General features: G+C 41.9%; 1 non-coding gene across 1 annotated transcript; it reads right to left on the reverse strand.

The window, feature by feature from the left end:
- Positions 1–4,348: 4,348 nt before the first annotated feature.
- LOC132537978 (small nucleolar RNA U13) lies at positions 4,349–4,450 on the reverse strand. The gene has a single exon (XR_009549376.1). It is a non-coding gene; the product is annotated as a small nucleolar RNA U13 (small nucleolar RNA).
- Positions 4,451–25,599: the final 21,149 nt, after the last annotated feature.

Here is a 25,599-nt window from a genome sequence, read left to right on the forward strand (position 1 = left end):
CCACTAGGGAGAGAGAGAGGCAGGCTGGGAGTATGGCTCAGCCTGTCAACGCCCAGGTTCAGCGGGGAAGCAATGACAGAAGCCAGACCTTCCACCTTCTGCACCCCACAATGACCTTGGGTCTATACTCCCAGAGGGATAAAGAATAGGAAAGCTATCAGGGGAGGGGAGGGGATACAGAGTTCTGGTGGTGGGAACTGTGTGGAGTTGTGCCCTTATCCTATGGTTTTGTCGATGTTTCTTTTTTATGAAAAACAAAAAACAAAACAAAACAAAAACTTGGACTGGTTTGGTGTATTGTACCATAGCAAAGGACTGTGAAGTAGGGCAGAGAGAAGGGTAGGCAGGGCAGGGACGGGCTTTCAGTTCCTGGTTCCTAGGAGATGATGGACAAGGACCTAATATTTGTTTTTAGAGGAGAATGTTTTGGAGACACTTATCATGGGCAGGTGAGAAATTTACCCGTGTGCCAACAACTGCTACTATAGCTCCTGATTTAAGCTCCTAGTAGAAAAGAAAAGAAAAGAAATGAAGGGGCTGGGAGGTAGCACGGCCAGTGAAGCACACATAGTACCATGCACAAGGACTCATGCGAAGACCTGAGTTCAAGCCCCCAGCTCCCCACCTGCAGGGAGAAAGCTTCATAAGCTGCAAAGCAGGTCTGCAGGTGTCTGTCTTTCCTTCTGCCTCTCCCCCCTTTTCTTTGTCAGTTTCTCTCTGTCCTGTCAAATCGAATGATGGCGATGGAAACAAAATGGCTGCCGGGAGCGGCGGATTCTTAATACTGGCGCTGAGCCCCAGAGATAAGCCTGGAGGCAAAGAAAATGTCTCATCCTGTTTTGTGTTTACAAACTTATTTTTCCCCATTGTTTTGTGTTGCTGAGGCCTCACACATGTGTGCTTCCACTGCTCTGGTCAACTTTTTTTTTCCAATCATCTTTTTGGGAGAGAGAGAGAGAGAGAGAGAGTAAGGGAAAGATACCACAGCACTGAAGTTTCACCTGGAGTTGTATTGTAACATATAAGTAACATATAACATATGTTATAACATATAAATTGTAGGTGTGTATAATTAAAATTCCACATGTATATATATATGAGTTTTTGTTCATCACTAAAGAGAAACATCCTTTCCCGTCACTTAATAGTCGAGTTCCTAAAAATCAAAAGGTAGTCATATCGTAGCATAGAAACCAAATCCACTTGCAGGGCCAATTGCTGTTCTGATCTTTGCTCATGATTTTCTTTGGAATTCATAGCCAGAATTGTCCATTTAATAAGTGATGGGAAGCAATGCTGGATTCCCAGTACTGATGACCCGTCATGCCTTTTAGAGTGTCATCCTATTTGACAACATGTCCTAGAGATCAGGCAACCACAAATTTGTCACTTTTTTAAGTTAAAAGATATCCCCCTCCAGATGTTGAAGCTAAGATATCATCCCAGACAGAGTCCGTGCGGCCTGAGTGGATGCACGATGTTCTGACTGTCCTCATCTGGTCTCCTCTCCCTGTTTGAGGAAAACCACCATAGATGAGTTCCATAATATTCCAAGTATTCTGCTAGACTGGTCTGAGTTAACTCTTTCTAGCCAAGGAGATGAAGTTTGCCCACATCAAACTGCCCAAGGAGTCGATTATCAGGTGCCATATTGAATAGCTTACTATTAAGAGCCAGGTGGGAGGGAATTCAATGAGTTAGAAGCTGGACAAAGAAAGTTCTTGAGATTTACCTTGAAGGATTACCTGCATTTGCAGAAAAAAGAGAGAAAACAGCATTCAAGAGGGAAAGATTGATTTAACAAAATATATAAGATGATACCATGATGTCAACCCAACTTCCCTGGGCAGATGACCCCACCTGCCTCCCCAGATCCCTGCCCTACTAGAGAAAGAGAGAGACAGAGACAGAGAGAGACAGAGAGACACAGGCTGGAAGTATGGATCAACCTGCCAGTACCCATGTTCAGTAGAGAAGCAATTACAGAAGCCAGACCTTCCAATCAGTTGCACCCCACAATGATTCTGGGTCCATAATCTCAGAGGGATAAAGAATATGGAGGCTGTCAAGGGAGGGGATTGGATATGGAGCTCTGGGGGTGGGCAGTGTGTGGAAATATATCCCTCTTAATCCTATGGTCTTATCAATGTTTCCATTTTAGTGTGTGTGTATGTGTGTGTGTGTAGTATATATTCTGAAATGATCTGATCCACTAAGGAAATGTTGATTCTCATCTCAATTCTGCACAAGGATAATAATACTTGAACAAATGCCAAGGGTCAGACATGAGAACTTAAGCTTGCATGTCAAATGACTTACCCACTATTCTGCCTCTCAGGTCACTTTCTCTCCCTTTCTCCCTCCCTCCTTTCTTTCCTCCCTTCTTTCCTTCCTTTCCTTCTTTATTTTGCTTTTCTCTTTTTGCCTACAAGGTGATTGCTGGGGTGCTGGCACTACAATTCCACTGCTTTTGGCATCCATTTTTTTTTCCCGTTTATTGGCTAGGACAGAGAGAAATGGAGAGAGGAGGGGGAGACAGAGAGGGAGAGAGAAAGACAGACACCTGCAGACCTGCTTCACCGCTTGTGAAGCGTTCCCCCTGCAGGTGGGGAGCCGGGGCTCAAACCGGGATCCTTGAGCAGGTCTTTAGGCATAGTACTGTGTGCACTTAACCAGCTGTGCCATCTGGCCGCCTCTTTTTTTTTTCTTTTTAAGTACTTTTATTACCAATATTTTCTATACGCTGAACAATTTAATAGTATTGCGCTATCAATAATCTATATATTTTTATTTATTTATTTTTTATAAAAAAGGAAACATTGACAAAACCATAGGATAAGAGAGGTACACTCCACACAATTCCCACCACCAGATCTCCATATCCCATCCCCTCCCCTGATAGCTTTCCCATTCTTTATCCCTCTGGGAGTATGGACCCAAGGTCATTGTGGGATGCAGGAGGTGGAAGGTCCAGTTTCTGTAACTGCTTCCTCGCTGAACATGGGCATCAACAGGTCGATCCATACTCTCAGCCTGCCTCTGTGTTTCCTTAGTGGGGCAGGGTTCTGGAGAATTGGAGCTCCAGGACATATCGGTGGGGTTGTCTGTCTAGGGAAATCTGGTTGACATCATGCAAGCATTTGTAGCCTGGTGGCTGAAAAGAGAGTTAACATACAAAGCCAAACGAATTGTTGAACAATCATGAACCTAAAGGCTAGAAAAGAGCAGATGAAGAGTTAGGGATGGGGTCCTCCATTTTGTAGATAGCTAGTAGGCATATTTTAGTTATATATATATTTTTTTTCTAGTTGTGTTTTCTCTTTGTTTTTAGTACTATTTTTTTATTGGGGAATTAATGTTTTACATTAAACAGTAAGTACAATAGTTTGTACATGCATAACATTCCCCAGATTCCCATGTAACAATACAACCCCTACTAGGTCCTCTGAATCCTTCTTGGACCCGTGTTCTCCCCACCCACCCACCTCAGAGTCTGTTACTTTGGTGAGATATGCCAATTCCATTTCAGGTTCTACTTCTGTTTTCTTTTCTGATCTTGTTTTTTAACTTCTGCCTGAAAGTAAGATCATCCCATATTCATCCTTCTGTTTCTGACTTATTTCATTCAACATGATTTTTTCAAGGTCCATCCAAGATCAGCTGAAAACGGTGAAGTCACCAATTTTTTTATAGCTGAGTAGTATTCCATTGTGTATATATACCACAACTTGCTCAGCCACTCATCTGTTGTTGGACACCTGGGTTGCTTCCAGGTTTTGGCTATTACAAATTGTGCTGGCAAGAACATATGTGTACACAGATCTTTTTGGATGGGTGTGTTGGGTTCCTTAGGATATATCCCCAGGAGAGGAATTGCAGGATCATAGGGTAGGTCCATTTCTAGCCTTCTGAGAGTTCTCCAGACTGCTCTCCACAGGGGTTGGACCAGTTTACATTCCCACCAGAAGTGTAGGAGGGTTCCTTTGACCCCACACCCTCTCCAGCATTTGCTGCTGTTCCCTTTTCTGATGGATGACATTCTCACAGGAGTGAAGTGGTATCTCATTATTGTCTTTATTTGCATTTCTCTGACAATCAGAGACTTGGAGCATTTTTTCATGTGTTTCTCAGCCTTTTGGATCTCTTCTGTGGTGAATATTCTGTCCAAGTCCTCCCCCCATTTTTGGATGGGGTTATTTGTTGTTGAGTTTGGCAAGCTCTTTATATATGTTGGTTATTAGACTCTTGTCTGATGTATGGCATGTAAAGATCTCCCATTCTGTGAGGAGTCTCTTGGTTTGGGTAGTGGTTTCTTTTGCTGTGAAGAAGCTTTTTTTTTTTTTTTTCATGTCAGACGGGTAATGTGCCGACGTCGTAACAAGGTTTATGGGTGGCACACCTCACGCAGTCGCATGATAACCCAATCATCACTTATGAACTACAAAAGGATCCGTGAAGAAGCTTTTTAATTTGATGAAGTCCCATAGGTTTATACTTGCCTTAGTCTTCTTTGTAATTGGATTCGTTTCATTGAAGATGTCTTTAAAATTTATGCGGAAAAGAGTTCTGCCAATATTTTCTTCTAAGTATCTGATAGTTTGTGGTTTAACATCCAAGTCCTTGATCCATTTGGAATTTACTTTTGTATTTGGTGAAATACAGTGGTTCAGTTTCATTCTTCTGCATGTTTCAACCCACTGTTTCCAACACCATTTGTTGAAGAGACTGCTTTCCCCATTTAATAGTCTGAGCCCCTTTGTCAAAGATTAGATGTCCATAGGTGTGGGGGCTTTTTAGTTATATTTCAAAAAGCCTGTGGCTATACTAGTTTTTATTCCCCCTGAGACTGAAATATGATATGCAGGTGGATCCACGTTATTGTCTGGGGAGATGATGTCATGGCTGGAAAACAAAAGGGGTACAAATATTGTTGACTGTAAACCCCATCAATTTGATTTGGTCTGGGGTCCACATTCAGCTTAGGAGCCTATGTGACCTCTGCATCCCTGTAGATCTGAGCTCACATTCTGTGGTCATGAGTAGGAACATTCCAAGCTGCCCCAATATTGACCCATCTTCCTCAGGTGTATCATAGAATATTTTGTCCATCCTCCCTTTGTTGATCCAAGTTGAGGGCAAGGTCCTATGGGGGGGGGGGTCACAAAGGGGTCTAGTGTGTTATTGCTGATAGAGATGACCAGTAACAATGGAGAGAGGGATTTATTTGATGTGTAAGCCCATCATGTCTGTTTGGGAATCTCAGGACTCCCCTACTAGGGCCCCAGCTGATGGGGTGGCCTGATAGTGACTAAAGAGTCATCGTTAAAGTATGCCAGTCTCTTGCCCTTATTCAACTTTTGCAGTCCTTGCTTTGCTAAGGCTAGCTTTGGAGTGAGTGAGAGAACTGTAACAGGAAGTAGGTGAGGAGGGTATCTAAGTCTAATTAGATACTATTTCATTAGGAACTTTATACTGACTCACTGCAGACTATTGTGTACTTTTGCTTTCAGGTATAGATTTGCCCTAATTTATGGATACATGTGAACATATGATCTATCTCATGGGATCTGGTCTATATCTAGGTTTTGGGACTTTGTTAGGAAGTGAACTACCTGGAATGGAATTAGAGAATACTATGAAAGGAAAGGCCTCACCTAAGGCTGAAGGGTTGACATTCCATGCCTGATGTCTCTGCACACAGTCTGAAGTGAAGCATGCGGAGGTGGTACTCGCTGCGTATGATACAGCAAATCCTAACAAAGGGATTTTTCAAAGTTAACCCAATTGCCAAATAATATGATTATAGCAATAAGTATCTATTGTCTTCTTAGCCCTAAGACAGCAGGAACCTCCCACTTCCTCTACAGAGTCTATATTTCCCCTAGTCCTGGAACCTCTGGGGTGGGGCTCACTTTTCTGCATGCTTCTCTAAATTCATACCAAATGATATTGCATCCGCTGATCCCAACCTAATAATCTATATTTTCTTAGCTAATAGTCTTTTAATTCAAGTTTATAAGTTAGTTTGCTTAGAGTTGGCAAAATAGTGACTAATGAATTTTCTAGTTTCCCTTGTATTTCTAATTTGTTTCATCTTCATTTCACTTTTATACTTTTGTGGTACCTACATTTTTTCCCTTTCGAACAGATGACCTAATGATTTATGATTCTATATTTTTAAGGCTTTTGGGAAGAAGCAGTTCTTGAATTTACATAATCATTTAACATGTTTCTCTTAAACTTCATTATCAAGTCTTTTTAAAATTTATGATTCCATCTTGAATTATATCTTTTTTTTTCTTTTTAGTTTTTTTTTTTCAGGTAAAGGTTGAGAGAGAGTGAAGAGTCACCACCGCACTGCTTCACTGCTCCTGAAGCTTTCTCCATACTTCCTCCTGTGTGGTCATCAGGGGCTTAAATCCAGATCCTTGCATATGACAAAATGTCTGGAGCCCCACTTGCCCAGAGCCCTGTCCCACTAGGAAAAGAGAGAGGTAGGCTGGGAATATGGATCCACCTGCCAACGCCCATGCTCAGTGGGGAAGCAATTACAGAAGCCAGACCTTCCACCTTCTGCACCTTATAAAGTCCATACTCCCAAGGGGTAAAGAATAAGGAAGCTATCAGGGGAGGGGATGGGATATGGAGTTCTGGTGGTGGGAATTGTGTGGAGTTGTACCCCTCTTATCCTGTGGTCTTGTCAGTGTTTTCTTCTTTTTTAAAAATATTTTATTTATTTATTTATTTATTATTTATTTATAAGTAAGATTAGAGGAGAGAGAAAGAACCAGACATCACTCTGGTACATGTACTGCAGGGGATCAAACCCAGGACCTCATGCTTGAGAGTCCAGTGCCCTATCCACTGCACCACCTCCCAGACCACTCAGTGTTTCCTTTTTATAAATAAATAAAAAAAAAGTGCTTTCCAGCAGATGAGCTATTTTGTGAGCCCATGTCTTCTTATTTTCTTTCTTTCTTTCTTTCTTTCTTTCTTTCTTCCTTTCTTTCATCCCCTTTTTGTTGCCCTTGTTGTTTTATTGTTGTAGTTGTTGTTGATGTCATCATTGTTGGATAGAACAGAGAGAAATGGAGAGAGGAGGGGAAGACAGAGGGGGAGAGAAAGATAGACACTTGCAACCTGCTTCACTGCTTGTGAAACGACTCCCCTGCAGGTGGGGAGCCGGGGGCTTGAACCAGGATCCTTATGTCAGTCCTTGCACTTTGCGCCACGTGCGCTTAACCTGCTGTGCTACCACCCAACTCCCATGTCTTATTTTTTTTTTAAACTCAAATCTTATTGTTTATGCAATTATGGAGCTAAAGTCCAGACTTTCATCTATGTGCTCTATTCCTGAGGTATTCCCACAGTTCAGTTCTTGAGAGGAGGGGAGTGGGAAGAGACAGAGAGGAAGCGGAAGAGGGAGAGGGAGAGGGAGAGGGAGAGGGAGAGGGAGAGGGAGAGGGAGAGGGAGAGGGGAGAGAGAGAGGGAGAGGGGGAGAGAGAGAGGGAGAGGGGGAGAGAGAGAGAGGGAGGGAGGGTGAGAGAGAGAGAGAGAGAGAGAGAGAGATATGATCATGGGGGGCTGGGTGGTGGTGCACCTGGTTGGATGCACATGTTAAAATGTACAAGGACCTGAGTTCAAGCCCCTGATCCCCACCTACAGAGGGGAAACTTGGCAAGTGGTGAAGCAGTACTTCAGGTACACCTTCGTTTCTCTTCCTATCTATCTCTCATTCCCTCTTGATTTCTGGCTGTTTCTATCCAATAAGTAACAGAGACAATAATTTTTCTTTCTTTTTGAGAGAGAGATCATTAGCCCACCAGCTCCTGGTTTTCCTCCCCTGTCTTGGTCACTTTCATGAGGTGTTTTAGAACCTAGGACCTTAAGCACGCCCAGGCTGACACTCTATGACTAATGCTTCAACTTGAATTTGACTTATAAATATACATTTCCCAGCTATTAATTTCTCCTCTGAGCATTGCTTTGTGTTTACTTCATGCTCCTATAGTACTGGTGAGTAATGATATTTGCAAAACAAATAGATCTTCCCCATTGAATGGTCTATAACCTTGTGAAGGAGATAGTTGAGTAGTTTATTGTTGGTCTGAATAGTTTCAAGAAGTCTTGTAAACAATAAAGTAATTCGCAGTAATATGCTGTCACTCTGACTAGTTTTGGACCTCCACATAGATCAGTCCTGCAGTGCAGTTTGTTTTGAACAAGGACATATTAACAGGCAGTCCCTTGTGAACGTGGACCAGTGTGCAATTCTGTCATTCCTTTTTTTTCTCAGCACCAAGACCAGCCTTGGGACTGTGACTTTGCCTAGCATCTCCGAATGAAGGAGACATGGGACCGATGTGCAGCCAGCCAGAGAAGGACATATACTGTGAACAAGAAATAAATCTTTCGTTGCTGGAAACAACTGAGATTCTGTGTTGCTTGTTATTGCAGCACGAGCTAGCAAGACTGACTGATAGGTGTGTTGGTATATGGGTCCAGATTTTCTGTATTTCTGTATATGGATCTTTTTTGTTTTGATAGAGACAGAAATGAAGAGCAAGGGAGATAGAGAGGAAGACACAGCTTCGGAACTGTTTCACTGTTCATAAAGCTTCCCCCTTACAGTTGGGGACTGGAGGCTGGAGCCCGAGTCCTCATGCGTGATAGTGTGTACACTTTACTGGGTGCACCACCACCTGGCCCTACATGTATCTCTACACGCTGGGCTGCACAGTGGCAGGGTGGGGCACAGAACCTTGGTGGTGGGAACAGTGTGGAACTCTGTAGTTTTGCGATCTTGAAAAAAAATTTAATTGTGTATTTCTTTTTATTTTCTTTCTGCCTTTTTATTTATTTTTACCAGAGCACTCCTCAGCTCTGACTTGTGGTGGTTTGGGGGATTGAATCTGGGACTTCAGAGTCTCAAGCAAGAGGATCTCTTTGCATAATCATTATGTTATCGCCCCTTCCTGCAATCTTGGTGGTTTTTTTTAAATGTTATTTTTATTTATTGCATAATGGCAGCCAGAAATTGAGCAAGAAGGGATAGATAAAGAGAGAGAGACAGAGAGAGATCTGCAACACTGCTTCACTGCCTGCGAAGCTTTCCTTTGGCAGGCGGGGACTGGGGGCTTAAACCTGGGTCCCTGTGCTCTGTGACATGTACACTCAACTTGATGTGCCACCAACCCGGCTCCTAATTTCGCCATCTTGTAAACCACTATTAACTACAGACAAAAATGGTTTAAAAACACAGTGTACGTTTTTGGTGCTGTCGGTGATGTAAGCGTGACAATTCAGGGACAAGTTCAAGACCGGGGAGTGACACATTTGGGCTGAGAGTGTTTTGCAGATGCTTATAGAGAGATAAGAATTAGCCACTGTACTGTAAGCCATTGAGCTCCCAAAAACTTGGTAAAGGAAAAGAAATGAATGCTGTGTTACATATATGCATACATAGAATATAAGTTTCCCCAAAACATCTTTGAACAAGCTGTCTACAAGTACATTTAATGGGATTTGAAATGTGATTTTTGGCAAGGAAATTAGAAAGTTTATAAAATAAAATGTGTTGTAAATTATCAAGAAATGTTTTTATGCCATTGTGATTATAGTCAGGATTTGCTTTATGCCAAGTCTTTGGTCAAAAAAAATATCTCTATCAAGGGGCCTGACAGTGGTACACCCAGTTAAACAGAGAGAGTACAAAGTACAAGGACCTGTGAAATGATCTGGGTTCCAGCCCCCAGCTCCCCACCTGCAGGGGTCAGCTTCATGAGCTGTGAAGGAGGTCTTCAGGTGTCTATCTTTCTCTCCCTCTCTCTAGCTCCCCATCATCTGTCAATTTCTCTCTATCCTATCTAATGAAAATTAGGTGGGAGAAGGAGGGGGCAGAACTGGTCGCTGGGAGCCTGTGGGTTTGTAGTGCCTGCACCGAGCCCCAGCCCTGGCGGCAATTAAAAAGAATAAGAACTTAAAAAAAAAAAAGCGTGGCCTCTACTTTGTGCGATTTTAAAATTCTGATGTTAATGTTTTAAAACCACTGGAGAAGCTGGAGAGGTGGTTCAGTGGGTAGACCGAAATGCCTGTGTGTGTGTGTGTGTGTGTGTGTGTGTAGTGTTCCTTGGTTTGGACCCCCCCCCCCCCAAGTTTGGCTGGAGTGATGCTCTGACACTGCTTCCAAGCCCGCCCCCCATAGAGCCAGAGAGAGAGAGAGTGAAAGAGACCACAGCATTAAACTTATCCTCAACATGGTAAAGCACAACACTCTCCAAGTGAACTCTCGGTCTGGGTCTGGCTCTCTTTCTCTCTCTTTTATGTACACTTTCTATTTCATTCCATAAGTAAATAAAGCCACAGGTAAACACCTACCTACAGTGGCAGCGACATTACACGGCTCTGTAAAAGTCTCTTGCAGAAGGAGATGATCTCCTGTACAGACAGAATGAAAAAGGAGACTAGCTGAGAATACACTTTCTTAAATAAGGAGAGAAACTATCTTTTCTCTGAAAGCCTTGCCAGAAAGTCAGGCAATACGTAAATATTCCGAATCTAGCATTTTTGACATCATCAATGCCAAGTGATACATTTATTTATTTATTTATTTAAAAAGGGAGATATTAACAAAGCAAGACAAGAGGACTTTTTTTTTTTACATGTACTCACCACTTTATAATTGTTTTTTTTAAAAAATATTTATTTATTTTCCCTTTTTATGGCCTTGTTGTTTTTGATTGTCGTAGTTGTCGTTGTTAGATAGGACAGAGAGAAATGGAGAGAGGAGGGGAAGACAGAAAGACAGACACCTGCAGACCTGCTTCACCCCCTGTGAAATGACTCCCCTGCAGGTGAGGAGCCCGGGGCTTGAACCGGTGTCCTTACGACGGTCCTTGAGTTTTGTGCCATGTGCGCTTAACTCACTGCGCTGCTGCACTACTGCCGGACTCCCTTTTATAATCAGTTTTAACGCTCTTAGAGAATGTCATTCCTCATGGTAGATTTAAGCAAAACATAACCTGCCTAAAATGTTTGCGAGTCCTATTTGTCAGCTCACCACCTCCACTGTCAGCATCTCAATCTGAGTTTTAGTATGCTAATCAGATATGCTTAGGAAAAAGCAATCCGAAGTCCATCTGATTTGCATTATTAGGACTTTCCATGTAATAATTCTACACATTGTTACCATTAGCAACACGATTTCAATCACGGATATCACCCCGTTCACAAGAAATCATTTCTGAATTGTCTCCATTAGGCCATGATCAAGAGGAAAAAATACAAGACCGAGTTTTCCTTTAGTGTTGTATCTGACATTTTTAAATAGACTCATTTTCTGTGGTTTCATGTAACCTATTACATTTGTCACTGGATGGCAAGGAGGCCTGTCTCTCATTAGCACTTCCGCTAGTACTTGAGAAAAAGTTTCTGGAAGGAAAAAAAAAATCCAGTCCCCCCCCCCCCATTCCCTAGATTGGGAGGCATTTGATTTTTTTTTTTTTGCAATTTCAATAAATATCATCTGTAATTTTAGTTGAATACCCCCACCATACAATGTTACAAGATATAACCAACATACTATCTGCCTAGAAATATGTTTCTCTTTGATCCTGCAAATGACTTTTGATTAAAAAATTGGCTCACCATTATGTTAAAAGTGAGATAGGGTTTAAGTGGTAGTGGTTGGGGGGGTCTGAACTATGAGAGACAGAACAAAAGAATCCATCAGAATTAAACCTGCTACTTTTTTAAAAAAAAATCCATTTCTTAACTTTTCCCTCTTTAAAATGTGTGTATTAACATGAGGGGTGGTGTAGAGAAAGAACCAGAGCATCACTCTGATACCAGGGATTGAACTCAATCTTTTAAGTCCAACTCTCTTACCACTGCACTACCTCCTTAGTCATAATTTTCCTTTCCTTTCGTTTCCTTTTTTCCCTTTCCTTCCCTTCCCTTCCATTCCCTTCCCTTTTCTTTCCTTCCTTCCTTCCTTCTTTCCTTCCTTCCTTCCTTCCTTCCTTTATTTCTTTCTTTCTACTTTTTAAAAAACATTTATCTATTTATTTTTTCCAGTTTTGTTGTCCTTGTTGTTTTTATTGTTGTAGTTATTGATGTCATTGTCATTGTTGGATAGGACAGAGAGAAATGGAGAGAGGAGGGAAGACAGAGAGGGGGAGAGAAAGACACCTGCAGACCTGCTTCATTGCCTGTGAAGTGACTCCCCTGCAGGTGGGGAGCCGGGGGCTCGAACTGGGAACCTTCCGCTGGTCCTTGTGCTCCTTCCTTCCTTCCTTCCTTTCTCTCTCTCTCTCTTCTTTCTTCCTTTCTTCCTTCCTTCCTTTCTTTCTTTCTTTCTTTCTTTCTTTCTTTCTCTCTAGCAGAGCACTGTTCAGCTCTAGTTTATAGTGGTGCAAGGGACTGAACCTGGCACTTCGGAGACTCAGACATGAAAGTCTCTTTGTATAATCTTTATTGTCAGGCTGCACTGCGGAGAAGAGAGAGAAGAGATCCGGAGCGAAGAGAGAACACAAATCCTTATTTGCACTGGCACCTCAGAGTTGGGTGAGAGAGAAACAGGTTGGTAGCAAAAATGGCTGCCTCTCGCAGTAACCTTTCCTGCATCTAAACACCGAAGTGAAGCGCCAGCAAGAAAATGAGGTGTGGAAGAAGAAGGGCTTTTATGGGAGTAACTCTCTCGCAAGAATGGGAAGGGGGAGGAGTAACCACAGCACTCCAGGGTAGGATAACAACTCTCGTGAGAATGGGAAGGGGGAGGGCCAACCAGAGCACCACAACCATTGTGGGGAATATAGACAATGCCCTGAAGGCACAACATGGTGGAACAGGCGCTCCAAGAATGTCCCAACTCTCGTGGGAACTAGCAGTAGCCTGAGGTGACAACATGTGAGATGTGACTGCATCTGCACAATTTCCCAGCATCTCCCCCTTTCCTTTTATCTAATGGCCAGGGCAACAGTCTATAAAGTGTATGAACTACTCACGGTCAGTCTATGAAAAACCAGCAACATGAAGAGAAAGTAGCTGCTGTAAAATTGTCTAAAGTGTCCAAAGGGTATACCAGCAAGTCCGATAGAAGTCTCAGTCCAAAGTAGGTGACTAGGGGGAGAAATGGCAGGGGTGAAACACTGCATGAGGAAGGTCAGCCACTGGGATTCTGCTTCTCTGTAGAGAGTGAGCTGGAACCGCAAAAACGTGACAGGAAAAGCAGAAGCAGGAAAGGCAGACAGGCAGTAAAAAAGTTCTGTCCTTGGAGTCTGTGAATCAGGTTCTTCAGATCACGTCAGGTGACATCTAGGGTTTCGGGGGTATGTCACTGTAGTCGTGCCATCTAGTTGGTGATGTCAGGGTGTACAGGGGTCCAGATGTTTTTTTTTTTCTGGGATTCCTGTGAAAGAAACACAAATAATCTGCTTCTCGTGGTTAGCAGGGCATCTGATTTGAACTTTTTTTTTTAATCATAGAAAAAGAGGTTTGGTGCCTTAGCCAACTGAGTATTGGGAGATGTATCTTTCCTATTTATTTATTATTATTATTTTATATTATTTGTCATGGTAATCAGCCATTAAATTCTGGAAGGTCCTGGGTGATTCATGGGGAAAAAGAACTTATCTTTTAACAAAGACTCTAAGGTGTAGGGAAGCAGGAACTTATCTTTTAACAAAGACTCTATGGCCATGCCAATAGCAACCTTGAGGGCACATGTGGCTCCCCACATGTCCCCCTTTCTTATATATATATATATAAGGGTGCATGTTTTGATGTTTGGCGGACTTTATTTTGTGGCAGAGTGGACTGTGCCTGTCTTATGTTGGGGATCAGCCTTCCTTCTTACCCGTCATTGAAACACCTGGTCATTTTTGCCCAGTAGTACCAGATTCCCTGTCTTAGGTTGACTGGATAGTGCTAGTTTCCTCTTACCCGTCATTGGCTAGCCAGCCCTCTACATGGTGGACGTTCTGATGGAGGGGGGCAAATCCTCCACAACAACTCCATATTCTGCCATGTCCAGCCTATGATAGTGAGCTTGTATAGGTTGCATCTTTATGGCGTCAATCTGTTGCTGCAAAAAGGCCATGAGCTTGTTAAGAATTATAGGACCTACTGTGAGCAGAAAAAGTAAAACAAGCCAGGGTCCCACAACTGAGGGTAGCCAGGTAAGGAAGGGGGAATGTATCCATTGGTATGAAGAGGTGGGATCATATCTCAAGTCTAAGGGAAGCAGTCAGTGGATGTGATGTCCAGGGGAACAGCCATTTGTCTTTGGGGGCAGTAAAGGAGGTCTGTGGCATGGGTGATGTTATAAAGAGAAACATCTTTAAATTGTTGGCTGACAAAGGCAGGCCTATGGTGGCAAGACAAGATACACCAGTTAAATGTACAAGAATATGTGAATGTTGTTAATTCACATAGGTTGTATATGGAGGAACTTCTTTTTTTTTTTTTTTAACTTCGATTTTCTTTTTTTTTTTTTTATTTTTTTATTTAAGAAAGGATTAGTGAACAAAAACATAAGGTAGAAGGGGTACAACTGCACACAATTCCCACCACCCAATCCCCATAATTCCCCCCCTCCCATGGTAGCTTTCCCATTCTCTAGCCCTCTGGGAGCATGGACCCAGGGTCGTTGAGGGTTGCAGAAGGTAGAAGGTCTGGCTTCTGTAATTGCTTCCCTGCTGAACATGGGCGTTGACTGGTCGGTCCATACTCCCAGTTTGCCTCTCTCTTTCCCTAGTAAGGTGTGTCTCTGGGGAAGCTGAGCTCCAGGACACATTGGTGGGGTCTTCAATCCAGGGAAGCCTAGCCAGCATCCAGGTGGCATCTGGAACCTGGTGATTGAAAAGAGAGTTAACATATGAAGCCAAACAATTTGTTGAGCAATCATGGATCCCAAGCTTGGAATAGTGGAGAGGAAGTGTTAGGGAGGTACTCACTGCAAACTCTAGTGTACTTCTGCTTTCAGGTATATATTTTGCAGTAGTTTATGGATACGTGTGCACATAAGCTCTCTCTCACAGAAACTGGTGTATATCTAGATTATGGGACTTTGTTAGAAAGTGAACTACCTGAGATGAAATTAGGATGTTCTATAAAAGGAAAGGTCTCACCCGAGTAATGAAGTTGAAGGGTTGTCATTCCACACGTGAAGTCTCTGGATACAGTCTGAGGTGAAGCATATTGAGGTGGCAATCGTTGCTTTGGTTAGGTTGTGATCGGCGGATGCAATATTATTTGGTTCGGGTTGGGAGATGCATACAGGAAAGTGGGCCCTATCCAAGGGTTCCAGGACTGGGGGAAGCAGGGGCTCTATAGTAAAGATGTGAGGTTCCTGCTGTCTTAGGGTTCAAAAAGACAATCGATGGTTAATATTATCATCACTTTATTTGTTAATTGGGTTAACTTTGAAAAGTCCCTTTGTTATGGTTTGCTGTACAGTACCCAGTATCTTGTATATAGCTGTGCTATTGGATGTTTCTAATCTACTTGGTCTAGGCTTTTGAGAGAGTCCGCATATCAAATACACAGCCTATATATTAAAAAGATTCAGTTTGTCTTTTGAGAAACTTTGAGACATACAATTGATTTCCCCCTCTCATATTAATTAACTACTGATTTATATGTCTACATTTTGCTAGGAGTGTACATAAACACCATTCCCACCACCAAAGGGCTGTGACCCATCCCTCCCGCCCACTCCCACCCCCCACTGGCCCAGGAAGCTACATGTCTACCCCTCACCACTGGGTTTTTACTTTGGTGCCCTACTTACAATTTGATCAGGTTCTGCTTTTAGTTTCCCTTTCAGATCTTCTTAGTCAGCTTCTGTTGATGAGTGGGAACAGAATTGAAAGCCCAGAAGTAAATCCCAACACCTATGGGCATCTAATCTTTGATAAGGGGGCACAAAGGATTAAATGGAAAAAGGAGGCTCTCTTCAATAAATGGTGCTGGGAAAACTGGGTTGAAACATGCAGAAGAATGAAATTGAACCACTTTATCTCACCAGAAACAAAAATCAACTCCAAATGGATCAAAGACCTAGATGTCAGACCAGAAACAATCAAATACTTAGAGGAAAACATTGGTAAAACACTTTCCCACATACACCTCAAGGACATCTTTGATGAATCAAACCCAATTGCAAGGAAGACTAAAGCAGAAACAAACCAATGGGACTACATCAAATTGAAAAGCTTCTGCACATCCAAAGAAAGTATTAAACAAACAGAGAGACCCCTCACAGAATGGGAGAAGATCTTCACATGCCAGACATCAGACAAGAAACTAATCACCAAAATATATAAAGAGCTCAGCAAACTTAGCCGCAAAAAAGCAAATGACCCCATCCAAAAATGGGCAGAGGAAATGAACAAAACATTCACCACAGAGGAGATCCAAAAGGCTAACAAACATATGAAAAACTGCTCTAGGTCACTGATCGTCAGAGAAATGCAAATTAAGACAACACTAAGATACCACCTTACTCCTGTAAGAATGGCATACATCAAAAAGGACAGCAGCAACAAATGCTGGAGAGGATGTGGGGACAGAGGAACCCTTTTACATTGCTGGTGGGAATGTAAATTGGTACAGCCTCTGTGGAGAGCAGTCTGGAAAACTCTCAGAAGACTAGACATGGACCTTCCATATGACCCAGTAATTCCTCTCCTGGGGTTATACCCCAAGGACTCCATAACACCCAACCAAAAAGAGGTGTGTACTCCTATGTTCATAGCAGCACAATTCATAATAGCTAAAACCTGGAAGCAACCCAGGTGCCCAACAACAGATGAGTGGCTGAGAAAGCTGTGGTATATATACACAATGGAATACTATGCAGCTATCAAGAACAATGAACCCACCTTCTCTGACCCATCTTGGACAGAGCTAGAAGGAATTATGTTAAGTGAACTAAGTCAGAAAGATAAAGATGAGTATGGGAGGAACTTCTTATAGTTTTATACCTTACCATATGAGCAGATGCTTCTTCCTGTGAAGGCTCTGACATAGTTGTAGTCAATTACTTGTGAAAAAAACTTTTAACAAGTTAGAAGTTTACTATAATTGATGATTCAATTATAATTGGTTTAAGTATCTTTATAAGTTTGTTAAAAGGTCATCTAATGTGACCTCCTGTAGCAGTCTCTACATATATATATTTTGGTTAAAATATATATTTTGATTTTTTTAACTATTTTTACTTTGGACTATAAACAGACTCAGGTTACTTAGAGAGTTAATGCATGTTAGTGACAATGGTTTTAACATTTACAGTGTCAGATAGATGCCAGATCTGTTGTGGATTAATTTACACAAGATAGTTTACAGGGCACTTTTGGGGGCCTTCCAAAAGCACCCTGTATAGAGAATTTGCATTTTAGTTTTGAGGATATATTGTCATGTTAAATATTTAGACTTTACCTTAAATAGTTAGTTACTTAGCAAATTAATTTTACCTTGCCTGGTATTAATGTAGCTTCAAGGTTACACTTTTAACCGTTAATGTTTACCAAACTTGAAACATACCTATAAACATTTAGTTATAACACACAGGAGGAGAAAAACTTTTATTATAAAAACATATCATTTTAAAAACAAATTTATATCCATCTTTACTCACACAGTTTAAGACTAAGCACTTTACATATATACCAAGACTTATATAGAGAAATCAAAAGAGAGAAAAAAAATTTATCTCTCCGTGTCCTGCTTGGTCATAATTTTTCTCTCCTTTATATTTACCTGAACCCAAGCCTCCAGTAAATTTCTGTATATGTGGAATGTGTTTATACTAGTTTTTTCTTTCTTTCTTTCTTTCTTTCTTTCTTTCTTTCTTTCTTTCTTTCTTTCTTTCTTTTTTTTTTACCTCCACGATTATTGCTGGGGCTCGGTGCCTGCACCACGAATCCACTGCTCCTGGTGGCCATTTTTCTTTCTTTCTTTTTAAATATTTATTCATTTTCCCTTTCGTTGCCTTTGCTTTTTATTGTTGTTGTAACTATTGTTGCTATTGATGTTGTCGTTGTTAGGACAGAGAGAAATGGAGCGAAGAGGGGAAGACAGAGAGGGGGAGAGAAAGAGAGACACCTGCAGACCTGCTTCACCGCCTGTGAAGCGACTCCCCTGCAGGTGGGGAGTGGGGGACTCAAACCAGGATCCTTATGCTGGTCCTTGCACTTTGCACCACATGCTCTTAACCTGCTGTGCTGCCAGCAGACTCCCTCCATTTTTCATTTTTATTGGATAGGAAAGAGAGAAATTGAGTGGCCCAGGAGGTGGTGCAGTGGATAAAGCATCAGACTCTCAAGCACGATGTCCTGAGTTCAGCCCCCACCAGCACCTGTACCAGAGTGATGTCTGGCTCTTTCTTTCCTTCTCTGTTTCTCATTAATAAGTAAATAAAATATTTTAAAAAAGGAAAGAGAGAAATTGAGAGGGGAGGGGGAAATAGGGAGCGAGACAGAGAGAGATCTGCAGTCCGCTTGTGAAGTGACACCCCCCCCCCCCAGCAGGTAGGGAGCCCGGGGGCAGGTCCTTGCCTTTTGTACCATTGCACTTAACCCAGTGCGCCACAGGCCAGGCCCTACTGGATTTTTCTATAGTGTGTGTTTATGTGTATATACTGTTTTCCAAGAAAGCCTTATACAATGTTTTCAGTCCAGATTGCCTCGTTCCTTTCTTTCCTCCACCACCAGAGAGTGTCCTTAGTATCTGTAGTGACTCCCTGTCGGGGTGAACCGCTTGGGATGAGACAGTTTCCTCTAGCTCCACTCACTGATGACCGTGTCCCTTGGAAAGTGCTGACTGCTCTTCCAGTTGTGAGGCTCAGATAGTATCATTCTCATGCTTGACTCGGTTCAGTGGTTCCCTCTTACCCAATTTCCCATTCTCTCTCCAGCACACAAGGTCTTCATTGTCTATCCCTAACAGCTCATTCTGTCCTCAGCTCACCATTCCAGGACTCTGTACTGTAAGCAAGAGTTTGATTCCCCCATCTTTGCACACCCTATCTGTGTGGTCTAGGATGTTTTTCACCAACCTGGAGGCTAATTAATTACTTTTGTTTGAAGCCAAAGGCTCCCTTGCCAGTGAAAATCTTTCCTTTCTGTCTCCTTTGGCTCTCTCCATTTTTCTCTGTCCTATCCAATAACAATGACAGCAATAACAACAATAATAATAACCACAACAATGATAAAACAACAAGGGCAACAAAAGGGAAAAAATTAGCATCCAGGAGCAGTGGATTCATGGTGCAGGCACCAAGTCCCAGCAATAACCCTGAAGGCAAAAAAAAAGAAAAGCCATTTTCTGTTTTTAAAACACAGCCTTTTCCCAAGACTCTAAGTGGTTAATACATCAGATATGAAGTGGAGAGGAGTGTGGTTGACCAGTGCAAGTACTGATCTTTTATTAATAAAATGTCTAATAAAATGTTTTTGCTCTTATCAACTTAGTCTTGCGGGACAAGGTGTACTTATAAACCTAACTAAGGATATTCTCCAGATTCATAGATGGACAGAGATAAAACACTAACAAATGATGTTGTTACTGGATTTATCACGAGAGTGGACACAAACTGTCCTCTCCTTTTTCTCATGATTATGAGTTGAGAATCATAAACCATGTTAGGCTTAAAGAATTTTTTTTAGTTATCTTTATTTATTTATTGGATAGAGACAGCCAGAAATCGAGTAAAAAAAGGGGGGGAGATAGAAAAGGAGAGAGACAGAGAGACACCTGCAGCCCTGCGTCACCACGCTTTCTCCCTGCAGGTTGGGACCAGGGACTTGAACCTGGGTCCTTGCACGTTGTAACCTGTGCACTCAACCAGGTGCGCTACCAACAGGCCCTTCATGTTAGACTTTTGATCAGAATAAGATAAAAAGATAGTACAAGCAAAGTATTGGAAATCAGGGACATTGGAATGATCAGGAAAGGAAATATTTTTGAATGATTTTTATTTTGTATTACTTACTGGTTTATTGGATAGAGAGAAATCAAGAGAAATAAGAGATAGAAAAGGAGAATAAAAGAGAGACACTGAAGCACAGCTTCACTGCTTGTGAAGCTTCCCCCCTGCAGGTGGGGAAGCAAGTCCCCCCCACACACACACACATTGTAACCTGTGCCCCAGTAGATGTGCCCCCACCCGGTCTCAGAAGGAAAGGTTTTATTGCCTTGGTAGAAAAGTAAAAAAGAGGGGGCCTGGGTGGTGTCGCACCTGGTGGAGCGCACATGTTACAATGCTCAAGGACTCAGGTTCAAGCCCCGGCCCCCACCTAAAGGGGGGAATGCTTTGCAAATGGTGAAGCAGTGTTGCAGGTGTCTCTCTCCCTCTCTATCACCCTCTCCCCTCTTGATTCCTGGCTGTCTCTATCCAATAAATAAATAAAGATAAAAAACAAAGACAAAGAAAAAAAAAGAAAAGTAAAAAAAGAGAAACAGTTGAGAAGACAAATGAAGTCCTTTGAAAATTGCCCACTAGGAAGGTGAGGAGATACTGGCAATATTCTGAGTAGATGAATGGAATTTTAAACACAAAGGACCAAAGAATAATGTAGCAGTATTATGTCAGAAGGAGACTGATGCTCTCCGGACGCTTGGTTCTGCGCTGTGAGTCACTCCCCTTCAATGAAAATGGTCTATGTTTGAAATTAGGTAATTTTCGAAGGTTGCCTTCTGCTCATGGAATTTTGGGTAGACACAGCCTTTCTGTTCATTTTGTGTTATCTGTGGTCTTTTCTGTGTAAATTGATACAATCCTTCTGAAAATGCCAGTTGTTTTTTTTGTTTGTTTGTTTTTGCATATTCTTAAACAAAAGTCACTCACAAATCTCTAAAGATATACTGACCTACAGAGAGCAATGGGAAAAAGCCCTTGTGTGTTATTGTTCATTTTTCTAACCTGTAAAACATTTTTATTTGAAAATGCTTTCTTACTTTTTTTTATTCAAAGATTATTGCTGGTAGCCAAACTTTTTTAAAAAAGATTTAAAAAAAATATTTATTTATGGGAGTCGGGCTGTAGTGCAGCGGGTTAAGCGCAGGTGGTGCAAAGCACAAGGACCGGCATAAGGATCCCGGTTCGAACCCCGGCTCCCCACCTGCAGGGGAGTCGCTTCACAGGCGGTGAAGCAGGTCTGCAGGTGTCTGTCTTTCTCTCCCCCTCTCTGTCTTCCCTTCCTCTCTCCATTTCTCTTGGTCCTATCCAACAACAACGACATCAATAACCACAACAATGTTAAACAACAAGGGCAACAAAAAAGAAAATAAATAAATAATTTATTTTTTTATTTTTTTTATTTTTATTTTTTTATTTTTTAAATATTTATTTATTTATTCCCTTTTGTTGCCCTTGTTGTTTTATTGTTGTAGTTATTATTGTTGTTGTCGTTGTTGGATAGGACAGAGAGAAATGGAGAGAGGAGGGGAAGACAGAGAGGAGGAGAGAAAGACAGACACCTGCAGACCTGCTTCACTGCCTGTGAAGCGACTCCCCTGCAGGTGGGGAGCCGGGGGCTTGAACCGGGATCCTTTCTCTAGTCCTTGCACTTTGTGCCACGTGCGCTTAACCCCCTGCGCCACCGCCCGACTCCCAGCCAAACTTTTTATAGGGGGTGAGAGGTCGAGAGGGAAGGGAAAAAGGTGAGAGAGACAGACAGAAGGAGAGACATTTACAGCACTGCTCCACCACTTATGAAGCTCCCTCCCTGAAGGTGGGAACCAGAGCCTTGAACCTGAGTCCTTACCCATGGTAACAATGTGCTTTACCACATAAGTGTAACCTGCTTCTAAAAATACTTTCAAACTTACAAAATTCACAAAGAGCAAGATAGTACAAAATACGATTTATTTTCCACTTACTCAGATTTTCTTGTTGCATTCTTTCCCCCATTTTTAAAAAATCATAACAACATTTAAAGTTGGAGGGCTTAAAACGGTAGGATTTTCTCTCTCTCTCTCTCAGTGCTGCAGGCTAGATTTCCAAAATCCAGTCCAACAGGGCCACCATGTTCTTTCTAAAGGCTCCAAGGAAAAATCTGTTCCAGGTTCTCTTAGCTTTTGGTGCTGTGTTCTCTAAGGCTGGCATTCTCTAGCTGGGAGAAGCATTTTTCCCAATCTCCTCTTTCTCCATCGCATGGATTTCTGCCCGTGTGATCTTCTTATCTTTTCTTTGCACATTTCTGTCTCTGTGTCCCTTGTAAGAACCGGTTCATACTGGATATTACCACCCTGCTCCAAGATAATTTCATATGTAGATAGATGCTCATTATCAACAGCTATGCTGATTCTGGAGTTCCGGGAAAAATTCTTTAACACAGGATTCCTAGGGGGCTGGAACACAGCATAATGGTTATGCAAAATCCTTCTAGTGCCTTACACTCCCATGTCTTTGGTTTAATCCCTGACACCACCGGAAGGATGAAGAAGGAGGGAGAAGAAGAGAAGTATAGAGGAAGGGAAAAGAGGAGAAGGAAAAGGCAGAGAAAAAGATATAGTAGTTGTTTTTTGTCTAGATACCTTCTGGTTTTAGCTGATCAATTGTTCCCACCTTGTTCCTGTGTTCATGATTCAGATATGGCATTCAAATATTATGAATGATTAGGTATTTTTAATATCAGCACACACATTATCAGGACTTTCTTAGGACATCATTAACCATCAGAATGTACCCATTTTGTTTCCTCTGTGATCTTGAATCGACAGGGCATCCAAGGCCATATTCAAATATATTAAGACTCTTTCACAGTCAACAGATTATCTGAGGCTCACACAGTATCATTTTTCACTTCTTATTAATATTACAGAGAAAAACAACCTTCCTAATCTTGGAAAATCCCTCTTTGTAATCCAATACAAGGATCTGGATCTGATCTCCCTCACTCCTTGTCCCTGGCATAGTTCTTGAATCCAAGTCCACAGACTTTGTGCATATCCTCAAGTATTAGACTTCACACAAGTTCCATCCAAGAAAAACTTAGTATTCTACCAGTTGATGTTGGGTCTCCCATCCTCCAAATTTCACTGTAAGTTTTTTTTTCATGTTCTGGATTTGTTGAAATGTTTCAGATGAGCTGTTGATTAAAAGAGAAAGCTGCTATGATTTCTACCAGACCAAACATCACCTCCACTGCCAAAGACACATTTTGAAAACTGCTATAATTTAAAAAGATGAAGTGTGGAAATCAGAACAGAAATTTTGCTTCAAAACACGGAAAAAAAAATTCCTACTAAATCCAAAAAAAATTCCTACTAAATCCTACTGCAGCAGGCAGTGGGGAACCGTGTTGAGTGTACGTGCCCCCATGCACAAAGACCCAGCTTCAAACCCTTTTCCCCCACCTATAAGGGGAAGCCTCACGAGTGGTGAGAAGTACTGCAGGTATCGCTGTCTCTTCCTCTCTCTATCCCTCTCCCTCTCAGTTTCTTCCTTTTTAAAAATTTATTTATTTATTTATTTATTTATTTTCCCCTTTTTGTTGCCCTTGTTTTTTTAATTGTTATTGTTGTTGTTATTGATGTCGTTGTTAGATAGGACAGAGAGAAATGAAGAGAGGCAGGGAAGACAGAGAGGGGAAGAGAAGGACACTGCAGACCTGCTTCACCACCTGTGAAGCGACTTCCCTGCAGGTGGGGAGCCCCGGGTCCAACCGGATCCTTAAGCCGATCTTTGCGCTTCACGCCACGTGCACTTAACCCGCAGCACTACTGCCCGACTCCCAGTTTCTTTCTTTTCTATTTTTATTTATAAAAAGGAATCATTGACAAAACCATAGGATAAGAGGGGTACAGCTCCACACAATTCCCACCACCAGAACTCTGTATCCCATCCCCTCCCTTGAAAGCTTACCTATTCTTTATCCCTCTGGGAACATGGACCCAGGATCATTGTGGGATGTAGAAGGTGGAAGGTCTGGCTTCTGTAATTGCTTCCCCATTGGACATGGGCGTTGGCAGGTCAATCCATACTCCCAGCCTGTCTCTCTCTTTCTTTAGTGGGTCAGGGCTCTCAGGAGGCAGGGTTTCAGGATACATTGGTGGGGTCATCTGCTCAGGGAAGTCCGGTTGGCATCATGGTATCATCTGGAACTTGGTGGCTAAAAAAGTTAAGATATAAAGCCAAACAAAATATTGACTAGTTATGAACCTAACGGCAAGAATATTGCAGATGAAGATTTGGGGTCTCTGTTTTAGAAATAGCTAGTAGGTCTATTTTAGGTAGATTCCAAGGGGCCCATGACTTTACTAGTTTTTGCCTGAGCCTGACATCTAATATGCAGGTGGACCCAGGTTATTGTCTGGGGAAATGGTGTCATAGTTGGAAAAAGGACTAGAAAGCTGGATCAGGGAAGAGAGTAGCTCTCAAATATGGGAAAATTATATAAATATTGTTAACTGTAAACCCCATCGATTTGATCTGGGGCCCATATTCAGCACAGGAGCCTGTGTGACCTCTGCATCCCAGTAGGTCAGAGCTCACATTCTGTGGTCATGGCTAGGCACATTCCAGGCTGCACCAATTTCAGCTTCTTTCTTTTTAAAAATTGCTTTTAATTAAAAAAAAAACACTTTATTTATTTATTTATAAGACAGTGGGAAATTGAGAGGAGAAAGGAGATATATAGAATGTCAAACACAAACCTGCTTTATTATTGGTGGATATTTCTCCCTGCAGGTGGGAAGTGGAGGATTGAACCTCAGTCCTTGTACATTGTAATGTGTGTGCTCAACCAGCTGTGCTACCATTTGGCCCTCTCCCTCTCAGTTACTTTTTGTCCTGTTAAATTAAAGGAGAGAGAAAGAGAGAGAGAGAGAGAGAGAGAGAGAGAGAGAGAAAAGACCACCAGAAGTAGTGGATTCATTATGTAGGAACCGAGTCCCAGCAATAACCCTAGTGGCAAGAAAAATAATTCATGATTTGTAAGATGTGAATTTTTTTTTAAACTTTCTCTTCCATTCATTTTCTAGCTCCATAGTTAATGCAATTTACACTGTGTAGGGTGTTTGCTAAGTCAGTGTTTGTGGAGTGGGAGAAGTCAATGAGTAGAGAGGATGTAAGGATACATTGGCAAAGCTCTTAGATTCGTAAAGGCTTAAATGATGGTGTCAGACTATACAGTTAAAACAGATTCTTTTTTTCTTTTTTAAGCAGAGCACTGCTCAGCTCTGGTTTATGGTGGTGTGGGAGGACTGAACCTGGGACTTTGGAGCCTCAGGCATCAGAGTCTCTTTGCATAACCATTATGCTATCTGCCTCTGCCCTTCAACAGATTGTTAAAAAGGGGTGAAAGCCAGCAAAGTCTATTTCCCAGGGGAAAAAGCTATTGTCTTCACAGTTGATTGTAAATATTGTAGGAAAAATATGAGGCAGTTTAATTATTAAATTAAGTCTAAGAATGTGGACAATCTGAGAACCAATGTGATGGATTTTACTGAAGGGGGCTTTGTACTTGGAAGCTACCTGATGTTTCTTGCGGAATCTCTATAGAAAATTTGAGACTCCCTTTTTAATGTTTTTTTTTTATTTGTTTATTCATTTCATGAGAGAGGGAGGACAGTGGGTACTGCACTGGAGA

The sequence above is a fragment of the Erinaceus europaeus genome, chromosome 3 (assembly GCF_950295315.1).
Source record: "Erinaceus europaeus chromosome 3, mEriEur2.1, whole genome shotgun sequence".
NCBI classification, from domain to species: Eukaryota; Metazoa; Chordata; class Mammalia; order Eulipotyphla; family Erinaceidae; genus Erinaceus; species Erinaceus europaeus.